Here is a 17,987-nt window from a genome sequence, read left to right on the forward strand (position 1 = left end):
GAGGAGATGTAATCCAGTAGAAAGTCAGGCATACTCAATCCCTGATTATTTTCAGTATGCACTGGGTGTTTTCTGGTGTTATCAGATGACTTTTTATTTTCTTCTTCAAGACATTTTTTAATGAAAAGAAGAGTCTCGAATTGCAAATTCATGTTTCCTTCATGAGATGATTGATTGCCAAAAGATGTTGGAAAGCAATTCATGAAGCTGGGAAACAACCCAAAGTTGTAAGTCTAACTCTGTGCTACTGTGGACGATCCGTCAGCAGCCCTACATGCTCCAACCCATGTAATACATTTGCCACAATCAGATGCATTATAGAGCTGCTTTTAGACCACAAAAGCCCTGCTTTATGAAGGAAGGTAACAGATTCCATAGCCTGGGTTAAAACTGGTTCCTTATCGCAAACATGACGGTGATGGTGTTTGATCCTAAGCAGGCATGACTATAAAAGAATGCTGGCACCCTTTCCCGAGAAGCAGTCACAGCGGTCAAACAAAAAGCACTAAGAAATGCTAAGGCATTGTTTTTTTTGGTCCAGGTTCTCAACTTTTATATATCTGTTTTTTCCTGTATAGGGTTCTAAAATTTCCCCTGCAGACTTATTAAATGTATTGCTGATCTTTATGTCTTGAGCTATCCATATATATTTATATACATTTATACCTGTACCATGCTTTCTATATGATCTATCATATGATACATGACTCCACTTCACAACTCTTCTACAAATAACGACTCTATTTTATTAGTGACTTATAGAATTTCCATAAACAATACTTTTAATGTACAGTTGGTCTTTGACATATGTCCATAATGGAACCTATGCATTATAGCTGTACGTTGTAAAATGGGTTGGTCATGTGACTGACCTGATTTGATCACTTTTTGGTGGTGGTTGTTAAGCAAATGGTGTGGCTGGGAAGCAAACTGACTATTTCTATGTGGCTTTGCTGACAACCAGAAGTAAACTGTGGTCATGTGACTACAGGATGCTGCAAATGTCCATAAATGTGGTTGTCTTGCTGAGTGGCCAAACTTCGGTGGCATGACTGTGGAGGGGACCCAACAGTCAGAAGTTTGAATCTGCGTCATATAGAGCCCAAAGATAGATCTGTTGTAACTGAACAGTTGTTAAGTTGAGGACTATCCGTAAAGAACAAGTTTAAACAGAATATCCTGTTTAAATATTAGTAAACCTATATTTCAAAGTTGTAAAGTTCAACTGGACAGTAGGGCTACAGCAGTGGTTATCAACATGGGGCCCATGCCCCACAGGGGGACAATTTGATTCTTAATGGGGGCAATTTGAATCTTGTGTAAATCAAGTTAATGGCCTTTTAGGCTTCATCCACTTCAGTAAAGTTCACTTTTTGAGTAAAGTAAGAATTATATGTCACCCAGGGGGGGGGGGGAATCAGGATTTTAGAGATGCTTAGGTACGGCATGGCCAAAAAAAGGTTGGGAACCACTGGACTAGAGCATTTGATGGCCATAGGTGACAAATGCTACAGTATTTAAAGGAATTTTTTTTTTTAAAAAAAATTCCAGCTAATTTTGTGTTAATAGGAAGATGCTGTCATTTTTTTAAAAAACAACAACAACATTTCCCTGCAAATAACCGAGTTACTTGAGCTATAGTTATAGTCCTGAAATAATTCTATACACAGGCAGTTCAAAATTTTTTTTTTAATCCAGAAAAAAGTATTGGCAAATAAAAGCTGTTATTAAACTGTTCTATTTTCTCAATGTCCTCCCCCAATTTAGCAGTTTAATAATCCAGTAACATCTTGATCAATGCAACTACTACTACTAAGAGCCAAGGTGGCGCAGTGGTTAAATGCAGCACTGCAGGCTACTGCTAGATCAGCAGGTCAGCGGTTCAAATCTCACCGGCTCAGGGTTGACTCAGCCTTCCATCCTTCCGAGGTGGGTAAAATGAGGACCCAGATTGTTGGGGGCAATATGCTGACTCTCTGTAAACCGCTTAGAGAGGCCTGAAAGGCCTATGAAGCGGTATATAAGTCTACTGCTATAACTACTTGATTCTTGCACCTAACTCACTCAAAAAGAAAAGAAAAGAAAGATTTCCTGCATTGCATTGCAGGACGAAGCTGATCTGTGCTACATCACAGAGTCCATTGGAATTGAACTCTGGCTATAATACATTTAAATGCATGCATGCATGCATACATACATACATACAGTACGTACGTACATACATACATACAAACATACATACCGGTACATACATACATACATGAGCATTTTTCAATAATCATTTGTTTGTGTACAGAAATCATAATCATTTGTTTGTGTACAGAAATATTGATCAAGGATTTGAAAAACTTTTTACAATAGTCAGACTGGAAGCAGATGGAACTTCTAAAAATATTATTGCCAGCTTGTGGATCCATGATTTGGTTGAAGCCTATTGTAAATCAGAAATTATATAGCATACACAAACACTCTCTTTTTGCTCTCCTTTAATTATGCTCTCTTTGTGCTAGATTATAAAGGATGAACAGGCTGAAAAAAACCCACCCCAGAAATGACTACAGTGCCCTTCTTCAATTTCAGACAAACATTTGGAGACGAACTTGTGCAAGAAAGGAAAATCATGAATGTTGATTTCAATCTGATTTTTTCAGAGGTTGAAGTGGCAGTAAAATATACAAACTCATTTAGTTTAGTTATGGTTGATGGGATGTGTCACATGAGTTCCTAGGGCAAGAGACTAGCAGACACTAAAATGAAACAATAAGAGGGAGAGTTTCTTGGCTGAGAAGTGAAACGGTGTTCAAAGAAAAACCAGAAAGTCCAATTGTTTCTTGGAAAAAAAAAACACCTTTGGGACAACCATGACCTGGATGACCGAGAACCTCCATAAACAAGAGAGAAAAATATCTGTCCCCCTAACCTTCATAGACTCTCTACTCACCATACTAAACAACGGTAGCCTGATAGCAGTAATAATTTTGAGTTTAAAGGCAAATCTATTGATCTTTGAACCCAATATTCTTTGTCCGATTTCATTATAGCATTTAACATCTGTAAGTGGTTAAACGATCTTTCTTTGGGGGTGTCCCTTTTCCCCTTTGTAATTTGGACTAGACATGGTTAATTCAGAAATGAGTTCTCGTTAGCAGTATTGATTAGAAGGAAGGTTAAAGTTACAAGAATTCCAGCAAGTACTCTATTTTCAAATGAATATGTCAGTAATCTAATGTGGGAAAAGTATGATCTTTTTTCTTGTGGTTTTCTCCGGCCAAAGGACTTGAAGCTTATCGTTTTCATGATGGTGGAACAGTCTGCATCTGATTATTGTATCAGTAACTACGAGTCTTAACTGCTGCAACTGTTGTGATGCTGCCTTTCATAGCACTACAGTGTTTGAAGAAAGAGACTGGCAGTGGAGATTTGGGGAGACCCAGCATCAGAACAGAACAAGTTCAATTTTACTTGTTTCACACCAGATAAAAGCAGTTACTCTTAGTATCATCTCTCTTGGCACCAAAAATACCTACTTTCCTCCCTGGTATGGCAGATGATTTTTTTTTCTTTCCTTACCCCAGGGCAATGGAAATGGGATAAAAGAACTGGCACCCTTTTGGCCAACCCACAGCTTTACTTGGAGGTGCACTGCATCCTCTAAGCTTTGGAGTGGACTTTTACATACATGCCCAGTAATCATCCAGAAAGCTGGTGGAAACATCTGACCTTTACCAGTCATGCATTACCTTCCCTGGACATATATTACCACTTGCTTATTGTCCAGAAGATTGCTCAAGTCATGTGATCCTGTTCATCATTAAACCATATTTACAAGAAACTCTGGCATTTGAAGCATGCAAGTCTTAAAGCTGTCAAGTTACAAGACCCTCATACCCATAACCGTTTAGGAAAAAAAACCCAGGGGTGTTCAAACTTGACAGCTTTAAGACTTGTGGACTTCAATTCCCAGAATTCCTCCTCCAGTCATGTTGGCTCAGGAACTCTGGCATTGAAGTGTGCAAGTTTTAAAGCTGTAAGTTACAAGACCCTTGCACCCCTAACCCTTTAGAAAAAAAAAACCAGGGATGTTCAAACTTGACAGCTTTAAGACTTTAAGGTTTAGATAGGAGTCTTGGAGGTGGGCAGGGCGATTGGTGAGCCAGACAATCAGTGAGTGGTGGGCGGGTCAAGCCTGTTGCGAATGGGTGGGAGGAGAGGGAGCTGGAACCAGTTCTAAATGGCACGGTAGATTTGTGGAACCTCTTCTATAGAAGAGGTTAGAACTGGCAGGAACCCACCCCTGGAAGCATATACATTTACTAGACAAACAAACATAGACCCTAGTAGTCACTAGTGGTAAAAGGTTGCAAATAAGTCCAAAACCATGTTCTACATATTTTTACTACTGTATTGGAATAGGCTATAGTAAGAGAATCTTGGAAGTTTGACATTTTCCTTCCCTCCCTTGTATACAGAAGAAAGTAAAGGGAGAGTCAGTTTGAGAATTATTTATTTGTTTTGTAATAACTGCCAAATCTGACAGATGGTTTTTTCCCCAAGCTTAACATCAGGTTTGCTAGCTGTTACATTCCTTCTGCAAAGTCTTCTCTGTGATTGTGCCTAATTTATACCTAAAGTTTTTGTAGAGACATAGAGACATAAAGTTTGTTTAAGAAAAGGCCTTTCATCAGCTATTGTTCTATGCCACAAAAATGTACTGTGGTTATATGAATATGTATAAACATTTATGCCAGTACATTCCTGTACTCCTGTTTAACTATGAAAACCCACGTTTGACTGTTCTTCAAAATCTTTCCCTTGAAGCATATGTCAGCCAAAGAGGTAAATGATCAGAGTGTAATGTGTTGTGTAAACCTATCTGTGTTTTAATCCCAAATCTAATTTCTCAGATCTTCTTTTTTAGTTCTGCTTCAAATAGATACACCTGGACTGATCCTTCCAGGTTAACCTATGCTGGCTAAAATTGCTATTTGTTATTTGTTTGGAAAGGTCTTTCCCTGATCAAAGTCCTCTGATTTTAGAGATAAAACGTCTACTAAATTTCTTTCTCCCTGCCCAGATGGTGATGGCCTTCAAGCTTTAAGGACTGCATGTTTCTTAACTGGTTTAGGCAGATTGGCATCATAACAGAGAGGAGACTTTCTCCTGTTCCTTTATCTTAGTTCCCTTGTGGCAATAGCTAATGTCATTTGATATCCATATGGCCTCTTTAGGATTACCTCAATTTTTTGCAGACACAGAATCAGGACTTTGTTATTTAGTTCCTTTCCAAGTATTTAAAGGATCCCTCTGAAATTATTGTTCAACTTTCAGTCTGAAAGTAGGTAGGGATCTATCACATGTATGAGTGAGACTGTAATTTATGGCAGCTGAGTTCTTTGAATTTCTAACTGGGTTGGATATATTTTAAGGGGACATATAACTGTTTGCTGTTTCCCACTTTAAAATGAAAGCAAGAAATAATACTCTGGTTTTTCTGCATTATAGGGAAGGCTGAAGTACATTTAGCCCAATGATCTATGGGGGAAAATGACTAAATGTTTATATCTGTACTCTTATTTATTTTATAAAATTTCAATAGCATCCTCTTGACAATATTTTGGGCAGTACAATATAAAACATAAAATGCTCACATAGCCTTAGCCTAATCCAATAAAGAACAACTTCAGCACCCTCTCCAGCATAAAAACAACAACAACACAATCAGCTACGGTTGCCAAGTCACCAATGGTTTTGAGTGTCAGACTCCCAGTTGAAAAGGAAACCCTTAAGTGCTTTGCTAATAAAAGAGAGAAAAATGATATATACTGTACAGGCTTTCTTTTGGAGATATTAGAAGGAGGAGAATTTATCTGTAATTCTCATATGTTGAACATTCTAGGTCAGTGTTTCTCAACCTTGGTGACTTTTAAGTCCTGTGGAGTTCAACTCCCAGAATCCCCCAGCCAGCTGTGCTGGCTGGGGGATTCTGGGAGTTGAAGTCCACTGGACTTAAAAGTTGCCAATGTTGAGAAACACTGTTCTAGGTGAAAAGTTTCCTGCATTATGTCGGTTCCCCCCTTCAACACTGAGATTGACAAAGTAGAACCAAGGCATGGATTTGTAATTTCACCGGTAGTTCATCTATGCTTTTTCTTGAAATGGGTGCATACCCAGTGCCATCAAACCTGGAATATACAGTCTATTCAGACCTCCTTTATTTTGGCCTTGATTTTTTTATTTTTTATTATCAGAAGGGGCTTTCTTTTGGCTTTGACGTTTTTATCAGAAGAGGAAAAGAACGAAGGAAAGGGAGCACAACAAATGCCCATACTGTGGAATGAGAATTGGTATTTAATAAAGAAGCTGCACTGTGAACACCTGAAGTGATTAAGGAGACACTTCCCAAGGGACAGGAAACACAAATCTATTTGTAGTGATCACAACTGGTTAGGAAAGGTGTTCAGTAGAAAATGATGTTTGTAGGCCAGGTAATATAAGGATGCTTGAATTATTATACACACATTTTCTTCAAGGCCATTACAGCAATCATTTTAAAGAATTGGTGCATACAGTATCTGACTCACTATGTAAACCAGGTCTGGAAATCACCTCCACAGAAAGCTTAGATATTTTTATTGATATTAACTATAATAACAGATACTTTTGAATCTGATTGTGATATACCACCCCCCTTTTTTTTCCTTATACTTCAATGAGCTAGAGAGAAGTCTTCCTGGGCATCTCCTGAATATCATATTGTTCTGGACTTTAAAAAACGTTTCATCTTCTTTTTGCCTTGGTAATGGTTCCTGCATGTTTCCAACAGTGTCATTTTCCTGAATCTCTACAGGCAGTCAATGGCAGATAAAATACACATATTCCAGCTCTGCTTCATGTTCACCAAAGCATCCTTGTATTGTATTACTGAAATCTGATAGGGTTGATTGTCAGTATTGTTAATATCTGTAAGGAAATGTAAAGGTTCCCTTTGCACATATGTGCTAGTCGCTCCCAACTCTAGGGGTCAGTGCTCATCTCCGTTTCAAAGCCAAAGAGCCAGTGCTGTCCAAAGTTGTCTCTGTGGTTGTGTGGCCAGCATGACTAAACGCTGAATACTGTTACCTTCTCACCAAAGGTGGTCCCTATTTTTCTACTTCCATTTTTACGTTTTTGAACTGCTTGGTTGGCAGAAGCTGGGACAAGTAACGGGATTCAAACCACCGAACTGCCGATCTTTCTGATCAACAAGCTCAGCGTCTTAGCCACCGCATTCCTTTAATATCTGTATATAATCCTAAATTAAAGCCAAATGATTAGAATATTTCAAATCTTCTCACCTTTGTATAATCAGCTTGTTGACCGCTACGCGCAGGGGCATGGTGTATGGGGCAGGAAAATACAAAGTAGGGTTCCATAATGGGGAAAAATAACATTGCTCACCCCCATTTAAAACTATAATTTTCTTTCATATGAGTAGGTGAGAGTGAGACTTACAGAGGCATATGTAAAATCTGTCTCATATTCCTAGCTAAGCAGGCTCGTCTCAAAGGGATTTTACTTTTAAACGAAGGGTCTTAACTTCATTTAATGCCTTTAGCTTTACTATTTAAGTAAGCAGATAAAAAGACAATTTTTTTTAGTCAGTTTCAGAGCATGCTTTAAAAATGGCCTTTACAGAGACAGTTTAGAAAATGCACCTGTGATTAGGGTTGCTACAGTAATTAAAATTCAGAGTATGTTTCCTGTTAAGAATTTAATACAGGGTAATGCTGGAAGAGAACTGTTCTTCATCTTTGTTTCCCACTCTACAGTTCCAGATTTTTTTTCTTTTTAAACAAATGTATTTTGATGTAGTTAAATATATTGAATTTTCATTGGAGAAATTTTTTTGCATCAGCTATACTTGCATTGAGTAGGAAAAAGACTGAACTCAAGTTCAAGTATGCATTCCTTATAACTGAATACGCATTTTCCAGACTCTCTGTTTCTTATTAGAAGAATAAATAAGTAATGGAATCATCATTGAGGTTAGGAATTCAGGTAAGTAACTTAAGTATGATTTATGGCCAGAACAATGGATTTTGCTGAGTCAAATGAAAGAGAGATCCTCGTGGGCTTGTTATGCAATTGGTGCCTGCTCATACTTCCAGACCTGTCCCCCAAGGTATCTTGTAGCATGTGGCTCAGGTGCTGACTCAGGAGGCATAGCAGATTGTGCCTCTTCATTCATTGCCCACAGTGCTATATATTGGTGATGATAACATCACTGTTGTGACACACAATATGTGTCCTCCATCTGCTATGCTCACCCACCTGCCAATGAGCTTCACTTGCTACAGTACCGGCAGCACAATATAAGACCAAAAATTTGATTTGGCTCAAATGGGCTTTGAAAATTCTGCACCAATTTATGGGCAAAAACCTAGATGGACTTCTTCTTTTCCTGTGTTCCAGGGAAAGGAGAATTTTCCCAACAATTTCTCAAGGTAGGATTCTCCGCAGTCACAATAGTGCTCTGATGAAAAGGCTAATAGAGAATACTGACTTGACTTCCCATGACAACTGAAATACAGGGATCAAGAAGGCTGCAGACCATTAGACAGAAAACTGCATAGTGAAAGGTGGAAGATGCACACAAATATATATTCTATCTCAAATTTATGCGAGCGAACCTTATTCTCCCCATGAGAATTTCTCAGAATTTGTATTCTCTTTTAGAAAAATTGCTAAAGAATCACAGGTGGGATACTCCCAGTTTTACTACCAGTTCACTTCATGCACACTTTGCATTTAGTAGTTGAAATGTTTGATTTAGCCAGCTACTTTGATGCTGTGCCTGTCTCTTTGTTTGGATATGAAGCCACTGATGTCCTTCTGCAAGACAAGCTAAATCCCTTGATGCTAAACAGATGGTCCTTTCTCTGGGGCAGCATGCATTGCATTAACTTCACTTTCTTAGCCATGGAGGATTAAGGACCATGATGTCAAGTGTTCAGGCACTTATAGGCAACATAACTGCTGGGATAACTTTTTCTGACTGCATAGTTTCTATACTAGGCAGGGCATGGGAGAATTAGTTTGACTTGTAAAGATGTATCAGCAATTTTAACTTCCATCTCTACTAAGCAATTGAAGTAACTAAACCTGTTGAATATCTACCAGGGTTTCCTTGTATGGACCTGATAATCTTTACAAGTGAAGTTTGATCTCTTATTTGCAAAACTACTTTATGTGAGTGAAACACATTTAAAACAGAGTTATTTTATTGCAGTTTTCTTTGGTTAGAACATGAATGGAAATGGCAAGCACCTTAATAGTCTCATCCCAACTTAAGCGTTCCTGAACACTAAATGCCTACTGCGGATGCAAATACAGATATAGAAATATATATTTCAGAGAGAGAGTCTCTCTGAAAGTCACAGCCTGGCAATAGGAAACGAGGTTGGCATTTTCCTTTTGCCAAATAATCAAGTGTCACTGAACCTGTCCAATCCAAATGGTGCATCTTCAAAATTGTAAATTGAACTGAATAATCAGGCAAACATTTTATCGTGGAGGAGTACAATACTTCTGCTTCTGTGATTCATTATGTACGTGGTACAGAAAATTCATTATGTACGTGGTACAGAAAATTCATTATGTACGTGGTACAGAAAATCTGGGCACACATGATTCGGTTCATCATGACTGATCGTTGCCTGGGAGGAATATACTGTTCATGTAAGGTGTGGGAAGAGAGAATGACTTCTGAGTGGGACTGAGGGTCAAAGGGAGGATAGAACTCCAGTGGTTGAGACTTCTTTTAACTAAAAATGTTTCCTTTAATAAAAGGAAGATGACTATTAAAAAGATAAATGACCACTTCTTTATACGCCAGAGGTCAGCAACCTTAAACATTCAAAGAGCCACAAAAGTCCTAACCGGAAGCCTCCCATTCAATTCTGGAGCTGACCAGAAGTCTGATTTCCCCACCATAGAGTCTCCTCCTAGTGTAGCATCTTTTTTCTTTTTACTGACTGGCGACAGGGAGCTGCAGCAGAAGGATAAAAGAGCCACATGCAGCTCCAGAGCCGCAGGTTGCTAATCCCTGTTATAGGCTATGACTTGAATTTGACCCTGGGAATGAAAAGGACCATTGTATTTATCTCTGTGTGCACTCATGTGTGAGGGACATCTCAGTTGTAAGGGGGATAATTGTAGAATGTTTATTAATTTATTCTAAAAGCATAAAACAATAAAAAAATTTAAACATTTTAAACAACAAAAGCATCCAAATTAAATATATGCAGCAGCTGAGATAAATAACCAGTTAACAGTAAAGTCAAGAAATGGGCCCTTAGTACATTCAAAGCCCCAGGCTTGGGTAGACAGCCAAGTTTTTAAAGCCTTGCGAAAGGCTATGGAGTTAGGGATACTCTGATCTGTGAGGGAAGAATAGTCCACCGAGTAGGGGCTACTGCTGAAAAGGCCTGTCTTTTAGTCCCTGCCAAGCCAACACTCAATAATAAAGAACATTTCAAAATAATAATAATAAAACAATAGTTCACTGCAAACTATTCAACAATATGGAACCAGAAACATGAAGATGTGCTTATCTATAGCCTGCCTGATCCAATGCCAGGGGAATAATCAGACCTTTATCATCTTACACAAGGCCAGTAGAATTGGGACTGTCCAAATCTCAGGGGGCATCTTGACTCAAAGAGCCGGTAGTAAAACATAGAAAACATTTTCCCTGGATTCCAATAGGTGGTGGTGTTTCATAAATGGGACCAGGAGCCTGCCCATCTTGTAAGACTTACCCCTGTGTATGGAACTAGCTTTCCAAATAAGCATATGAACCATTTGTTAGGTTTGAAGCACCTGAGAAAAAGCTCAATTGCTTTAAGGCATTAAGTAGTTAGTGAACATATTTCTTAAAACAGTCACACTTTATTTAAAGGTTGACATAGTAGTCATATACAATGCACTTGTATATTAGAAGTAATATATAACCGCAGTAACTCGTAGTCATGATATCTTTAACTTCCATGAATTTGTCTAACTCTCTTTTAAAGTCATTCAGGTGGTAGCTATCCTACATCTTGTGGTAACACATTCCACAATTTAACTATGTTAGATTTCTGCTCACAGCTGATATCTGTTGCAACAGAATATCTTATGCCACCAGTCTTGAAATTTTGGGTTAGGGTTAGGACAATCTAGAACTACACCGCCTACAGTTTGACCTAATAGTAGTACACAAAATCATCTGCTACAACGTCCTACCTGTCAATGACTACTTCAGCTTCAACCGCAATAATACGCGAGCACACAATAGATTCAAACTCAAGGTAAACCACTCCAAACTCGATTGCAGAAAATATGACTTCAGCAACAGAGTGGTCAATGCCTGGAATAGACTACCTGACTCTGGTGTTACATCCTCAACCCCCCGTAACTTTAACCTTAAACTGTCTACTGTGGATCTCATCCCATTCCTAAGAGGTCAGTAGGGGCGTGCATAAGCGCACCAGGGTGCCTAATGTCCTTGTCCTACTGTCCCCATTTATTTTTACCCATTTCCTGTGTTCTTATTCATGTTTATTTTTATTTCTGTTATCTTGCACATGAGTGACCACAAACAAATAAAATAAATAAACAATATATTCTTTTATTAGTTCCATTGTTTAACTGTTGGATGAACCAGGTTTGGGTATAATGACAGAGGGAAAATCATGTCCACTTTTTGGGATATGTCATTTATGTATTTTTTCATGCAGCACTGTATGCTCATCTTTGCCTTTCCTTAGAATAAGCCTTTCATCTGAATAACTTCAGAGTAACATCTGCCAGACAAGAGTCCATATCCCTTGGGATCTTGGATGCCTGCAGCATGTGAGTTAGCTCTGAAACCTACTTTAATAACTGCTTTCTCTGAATCATTTGCACATACTGGTTTATTGGCAGACGTACACTGTTATTTCATAAAATAGCAATGATTTCCTTCTGTAGAGGCTGCCAAACATAAAGTTTAGCTGTATGTATTTGAAATTTCAAGTGTAAAATGTAGGCTTTTTACTATGACACCCAGAAACATTCTCTGACTGAAGGTTTGAATAAATCCAGTAAGATTTGGTAGGATACACACAGATTATTACTTACAGACTACTGTGCAAGGCAGTTGCTGTTTATGAGGTTTCTTGGTACATTATCTTCAGACAGTTAAAATGCAGAAGAGTAGCAGAATAAAATACAATCTATGAAAACTTGAATGACATGAATTGTCATGAATGACAATAATAGTCACCATGAGTGTTTCCTTACTATTGTTTCATAAAAACTGTTCAACATGTAATAATTGCAGGGATTATGATATGTTATTATGGAAACTGTCCCATATAGCATCTCTTTATTGCAGTTGATTCACATTATTTAAAAAAAGAGTGAGAGAGATGGTACTTCATATGCTACATATAAGATTCCTAGCTGACCATTTGTCTAGGTCATTAAGAGGAGCATAGTATCATGTAATATGGGTTCATAGCAATTGCAATTGCACTTAGACTTATATACTGCTTTACAGTGCTTTATAGCCCTCTCAAAGCAGTTTACAAAGTCAGCATATTGCCCCCAACAATTTGGGTCCTCATTTTACCCACCTTGGAAGAATGAGTCAACCTTGAGCCTGGTGAGATTTGAACTGCCAAATTTCAGGCAGCCGGTGATCACCAGAAGTAGACAGTGTACTGCAATCTAACCCTGCGTCACCATGGCTCATATATATACTCAGAGTAGTAAAATCCTACCTTGGTTCTCTTATTAGTTTATGTGAATCAGCATAAATCAATTTTCATATTTTGTCCCACAGTATAAGGAGTAGCAATCCTAATTCATCAACACTTATGAACATCTGCTAATTGCATTTAATTGTTTGCTGATTATGTTGAGCCTGTATTAACCCATTCCATGGTTTCGTGTGAAATAAAAAGACCTCTTCACTTAAAGTTATGCAACCTACTATGCTGGTTGCAAGTTATTAGATTTTTTTGTTTTATTAGTTCCCAATCAGTGTAAGGACCAAAGTCCCACAGTCAGTTTCTGTTTCTAATCAAAGGCTACAACTTAATAAGTTTGATCCTGCTCCAGTACCTTAATCATTTTATTGTACAGGTTCTGGATTTGTAAATTAGATTTGTTTAGAATCTTAGAATCATAATTGATATATTACTATCAACCCAGAGATGTTAAGTTTGTATTCTTTACATTTTTAAAACAAAGCTGTAGCTTTATGTCTTTTCCAATTTGAATCTTCTTTACCTGCAATTGAGCTGTTGCAATACCAATTTTATCCTTCTCATTTTCAAGGACTTTTTTTTTAAAGTTTGGCAAAGGTTTTTTAATTATATCAGTTGTAGTTTACATAGAAGACATGTTGCAAACAAAATAAAGCAATATCACTTTAATAGTTACTCTCCTTTGCTTTTGTATTCTAGCAGATTAATCTCTTAGCTTTTGCCAAGGCATTATGAAAAAACACGTATAACAACTTTTCCCAATTTGGCGTAAATATTTCTACTCCATTCTTGATATTTCTATGGGGTGATTGCCTTTCAGTCATTGGGCTTTTACACTTAGTCCTTAAAATGTGAAAGTGAACCATGCTATTTGGGAAGAGCTTGGTTTGAAAGTCAAGCTCTGAGTAAAACATGAAGAATGGAAACAAAGACGTTGTGAGGGAAGACTGAAGTAAACAAAAGAATGGAAAGTAAAATATAAAGGTGGAAAGCAATTAGATAAACTGGTCACCCCACGATGGTAGTGTACATGTTCTGCAGGTAGAAGATCTCAGGTTCAGTTCCTAACATTTAAAGCAGGACTAGAAAAACTCAGTTTGATTTGCTAGAGACCACTGCCACACTGGGTGAGATGGATTGATGGTCTGATTGTACAGAGGATAAAAGGTAAAGGTTTCTCCTGCCAATCGTGTCCTACACTAAGAAATGATGCTCATCTCTGATTCACAGCCGAAGTGCCAGTGTTGTCTAAAGATGCTTCTGTGGTCATGTGGCCAGCATGACTATATGGTGAAGATGCATGGAATGCCATTATCTGTTACGACTCAGCTGGTCAAGGCAAGGCAGGATTCTAGACAGTTGTTCATTTCTGTTAACAAATGTTCCAGTAACGGTCCTCCAATGATTGGCAAGGCTCCATTCCCAAGCTACCTGAAGGCAGCTACTCTCAGTCTCCCAAACACAGCCCTGGTGATACAAAGAAAGTCCACAGAGTAGGAACACACTCTTGTGCCTGGACTCTGCCTTCTGGATTGGACTTGGAACCCTGGACCTTCCAGGCACAAGACAAGAGCAGCCCTCAGGGCAAGAAACAAGTCCCAGGCAAGAAGCAGTTCCAAAGGCACAGTGAAGCAAAGACCAAACGCAGCCTCCAAGAGAATGGCTACGTACAAAACAAAAGACGAAGAGCAAACTTCCAAGTGGGGCAAGGCAAATAGCAATAGGCATGAGTCAAAGCTGGGGAAACATAAGCGAAAAGAAATAATTGTTCATGGTAAAAACTAACATGGCTTCTTCTTAAGTTACTCCCTTCCAGGTGTTCCTTGGGTGTGGTGACCTTCTCCCAACTAGCTTTGCAGCCCTTTTCTGAGCTTGTCTACACTTCACTCGCCTTGCTCTTGAATCTAGTGGAGTAGACAACTGTCCCTCATCAGAGGAGATCAGCTGCCTATCAGTACTACCTCCAGTCAGCTGCTGAACCTCCCGTGTCTGTGTAGGCAGGTAGCTCTCTGTCTAGTCAACCTCAATGCCTGAGGGGGCCTGTGATAGCATCATGCTCAGCCCCTGGTGTGTTTTCTCTGTTGGACAGTCCCAGTGCCAACTCCTTCTCCTCCTCTGAACTGCGCTCCAAGGGGTCCATGACATTATCCTCCCACCAAAATGGTACCTATTTAGCTGCTTAAATTTACGTGTTTTTGAATGCAGGAGCTGGGGCAGGTAACAGGAGCTCCCTCTGTCATACGGTACTTGGTCTCGAACTGCCAACCTTTTAGTCGACAAGTCCAGCATCTTAACAGCTCAGCTGCTTCTGCTGCCCCTGTATGCAGGATAGTTTTCAATATTGAAAATTACAAGAGGGCAAGCAACTGCAAAGATGGAGAAAAGCCACCCTTAGAGACCTACTGCACAGAGAAGTCACATCTCATCCAAATGGATTTTCTCCCTTGAGCATAATGAGACATGGGAAATAAGCCAAGGAAGTAAAGTTTGGAAAGCTTATTAAATAATACACATATATTCCTCTCACTCCAGTGAAGCTCCACATTGGAAAAGGCTACAAATAATTCAAAAAGTTAAAAGGAAATGGCAAGAGTGTTTACATGTGATGCAAATAAGGATGCAGCCAGGTACAGGAACAGATCTCTCCCAATTAGGGAATCTATTTGTATAAATCTTAAATCTCAATCACACCGAATCTGCACTGTGATGGAATTTCATTCAAAGCCCCTGGAGCAGTGAACAGAACTTGGCAGGTATGATGTGTTTGTGTTTGTTTCTTGCTGCTTACTCTCATTTATTTATGCATTGTGATTGAACAGAACATGTCTAATGTCTATTATCATAAAATATATGTACAGACATAAACCATCACTGCATTGTACAGCAGAAGCTGATTTAATGGCATCCCTTTCCATTTTATTCTTGAGTAGTGCATGGAAATCAAGGTGCACAGTATAAATACTAATAAGAAGGCTTGGCTGAGCTTTGTGATTGGTCCCCATCTCTCATCTCTAGCCAGGTTGTCACATAGAGAGAGAGAGAGAAAGGAAAGGAAAGGAAAGAGAAACTTAGTTTACATTCTCCCAGAGTTAGGATCTGTCTCTTTTCTAGACAAATCTGAGCCCGCAATTCTTTATAGCACCCTTTCCCCATGCTAGGACTACCCAGAATTCTCTATTCTCATAGCCCAAGAATTATTTGGAATTATAATTGAGTCCATTTAAAAGACATTTGGCATTTCTCCTTTTTGTACCCATAACATCTATAACATTTGACAGATAGACGTATTTCTCCAAAATGAACCCAAATAAGGTTGTAAGCTATTATTTGACATAGATGTAAATGAACAAAACAAATTTTCTTGGAATTCATTCCTGTTTAACATAATTTGACTTTTGAGTATAAACAGCAATTTGCTTTTTAAAATGATTAAATATTAAAACACTGCAATCTTAGTTCCTTTTCTGTTCAATGGCTTAGATTTCCTCGAGCTGTATCAAATGAGCAGACTTCAGTATGTTTGCGGAATTGGAAATAGCCTTAAGTAAAAATAGGTAGGCAAGCATCCATTCGTATTTTCTACTCATTTTTTCAGTAGCAGTATCACCTGTCTTAAGACTTGTGTAGCAATAATAAGGAGAAGGCAGCATACCATTATAGTGCAATTTAGCAAGAATATGGTAGAAAAATGGCAGGGAAGATTATATTGATGACTTCTAAATGTGGATTCTTTTTGTATCTAAACAATACTTTTTGGAAAAATAATAAATAACCAGAAAAAGAGAATCACAATAGCAATAGCACTTGGACTTACATACTGCTTCACAGTTCTTTACAGCAATCTCTAAGCAGTTTACAGAGTCAACATATTGCTCCTGACAATCTGGGTCCACATTGTACTGACTTTGGAAGGCTGAGTCCATGTTGAGCTGGTCAGGATCGAACTCCTGGCAGTGAGCACAGTAACATCCTATTGTGACATAACATAGAGATTTGTGTGTAGTAGAAATTGACAACTTAGACCATCATTTTCAGACCTGGATCACTACTGGTAGATACTACAGTAGCTATTAAAAACTTTTTCTGACGTTGCACATCTTACAATATCTTTAATTTATATGTCTGTAATTATAACATCACACAATTCGATGGCAGCATCTAGTGACTTTGGTTGTCTTTTAAAGGCTAAGCAAAGTCAGATGGAGTTAATACTTAGAGACTACAAAAACTATTAGGGCTATAGGCTAGATAGCTAAAAGCCATGGTGGCACACTGATTAGAATGCACCACTGCAGGGCTAACTCACTACTCACTCCAGGGATTTGAGCCTAACCGGCTCAAGGTTGTAGTTATAAGTCTAAATGCTAGTGCTATTGCTATATATCTACAAAAGATGATAATGGTGAACCACTATTCCTATTATTGTCAAGAATACTACATGTCCCCCTCCACGAGCTTGACCCGAGGATGAAGAATGTCTAAGAATAATATAGACAAGCAGGAACAGTACCATAGTTCTTTTTTGAAGCCAACCTGTAAGAAACAACAAAATGATCAAATGGAATATGTAGAAGGAATTTATATATTTAAAAGATTTCCATGCAGCTTCCTATATATATATATATATATATAATGTCACAATGAAAACACTTCAGTAATGTTACCATTACTAAAAATTTACACTGAAACATTTATTAAGTTCGGAACAAAATCAACAGTACCATAACATTAAAACGACAAAAAGCAAACAGGAATATAAAGTTAAACATTCCAGCAGAATCAATCCATAATTCTGAGTCATGGTGGCGTAGTGGTTAAGAATGCAGTACTGCAAGCTATTTCTGCCAGCTGCCTGCAATTGGCAGTTCAAATCTCACCAGGCTCAAGGTTGACTCAGCCTCCCATCCTTTCAAAGTGGGTAAAATGAGGACCCAGATCGTAGGGGGAAATATGCTAATTCTGTACACCCCTTAAGAGAGGGCTGTGAAGTGGTTTATTCCTTGTTTCCCCAAAAATAAGACAGGGTCTTATTTTCTTTTGACTCCTGAAATAAGCACTTAGCCTTATTTTGGGGGAGGTCTTATTATTTTTGAGGTGCAGGAGGCAGCAAGCGTGGTCACCTCATGGCTGTGCTGTGTTGAATATTTTCAGGCAGGGCTTATTTTTTTGGGAGTAATTATTTTAGCGCATGCGCTCAAAAGCCTGATTGGGCTT

Source organism: Thamnophis sirtalis, unplaced genomic scaffold (genome assembly GCF_051295495.1).
Source record: "Thamnophis sirtalis isolate CommonGarterSnake01/CBP01778 unplaced genomic scaffold, rThaSir2_p1.2 scaffold_11, whole genome shotgun sequence".
NCBI classification, from domain to species: domain Eukaryota; kingdom Metazoa; phylum Chordata; class Lepidosauria; order Squamata; family Natricidae; genus Thamnophis; species Thamnophis sirtalis.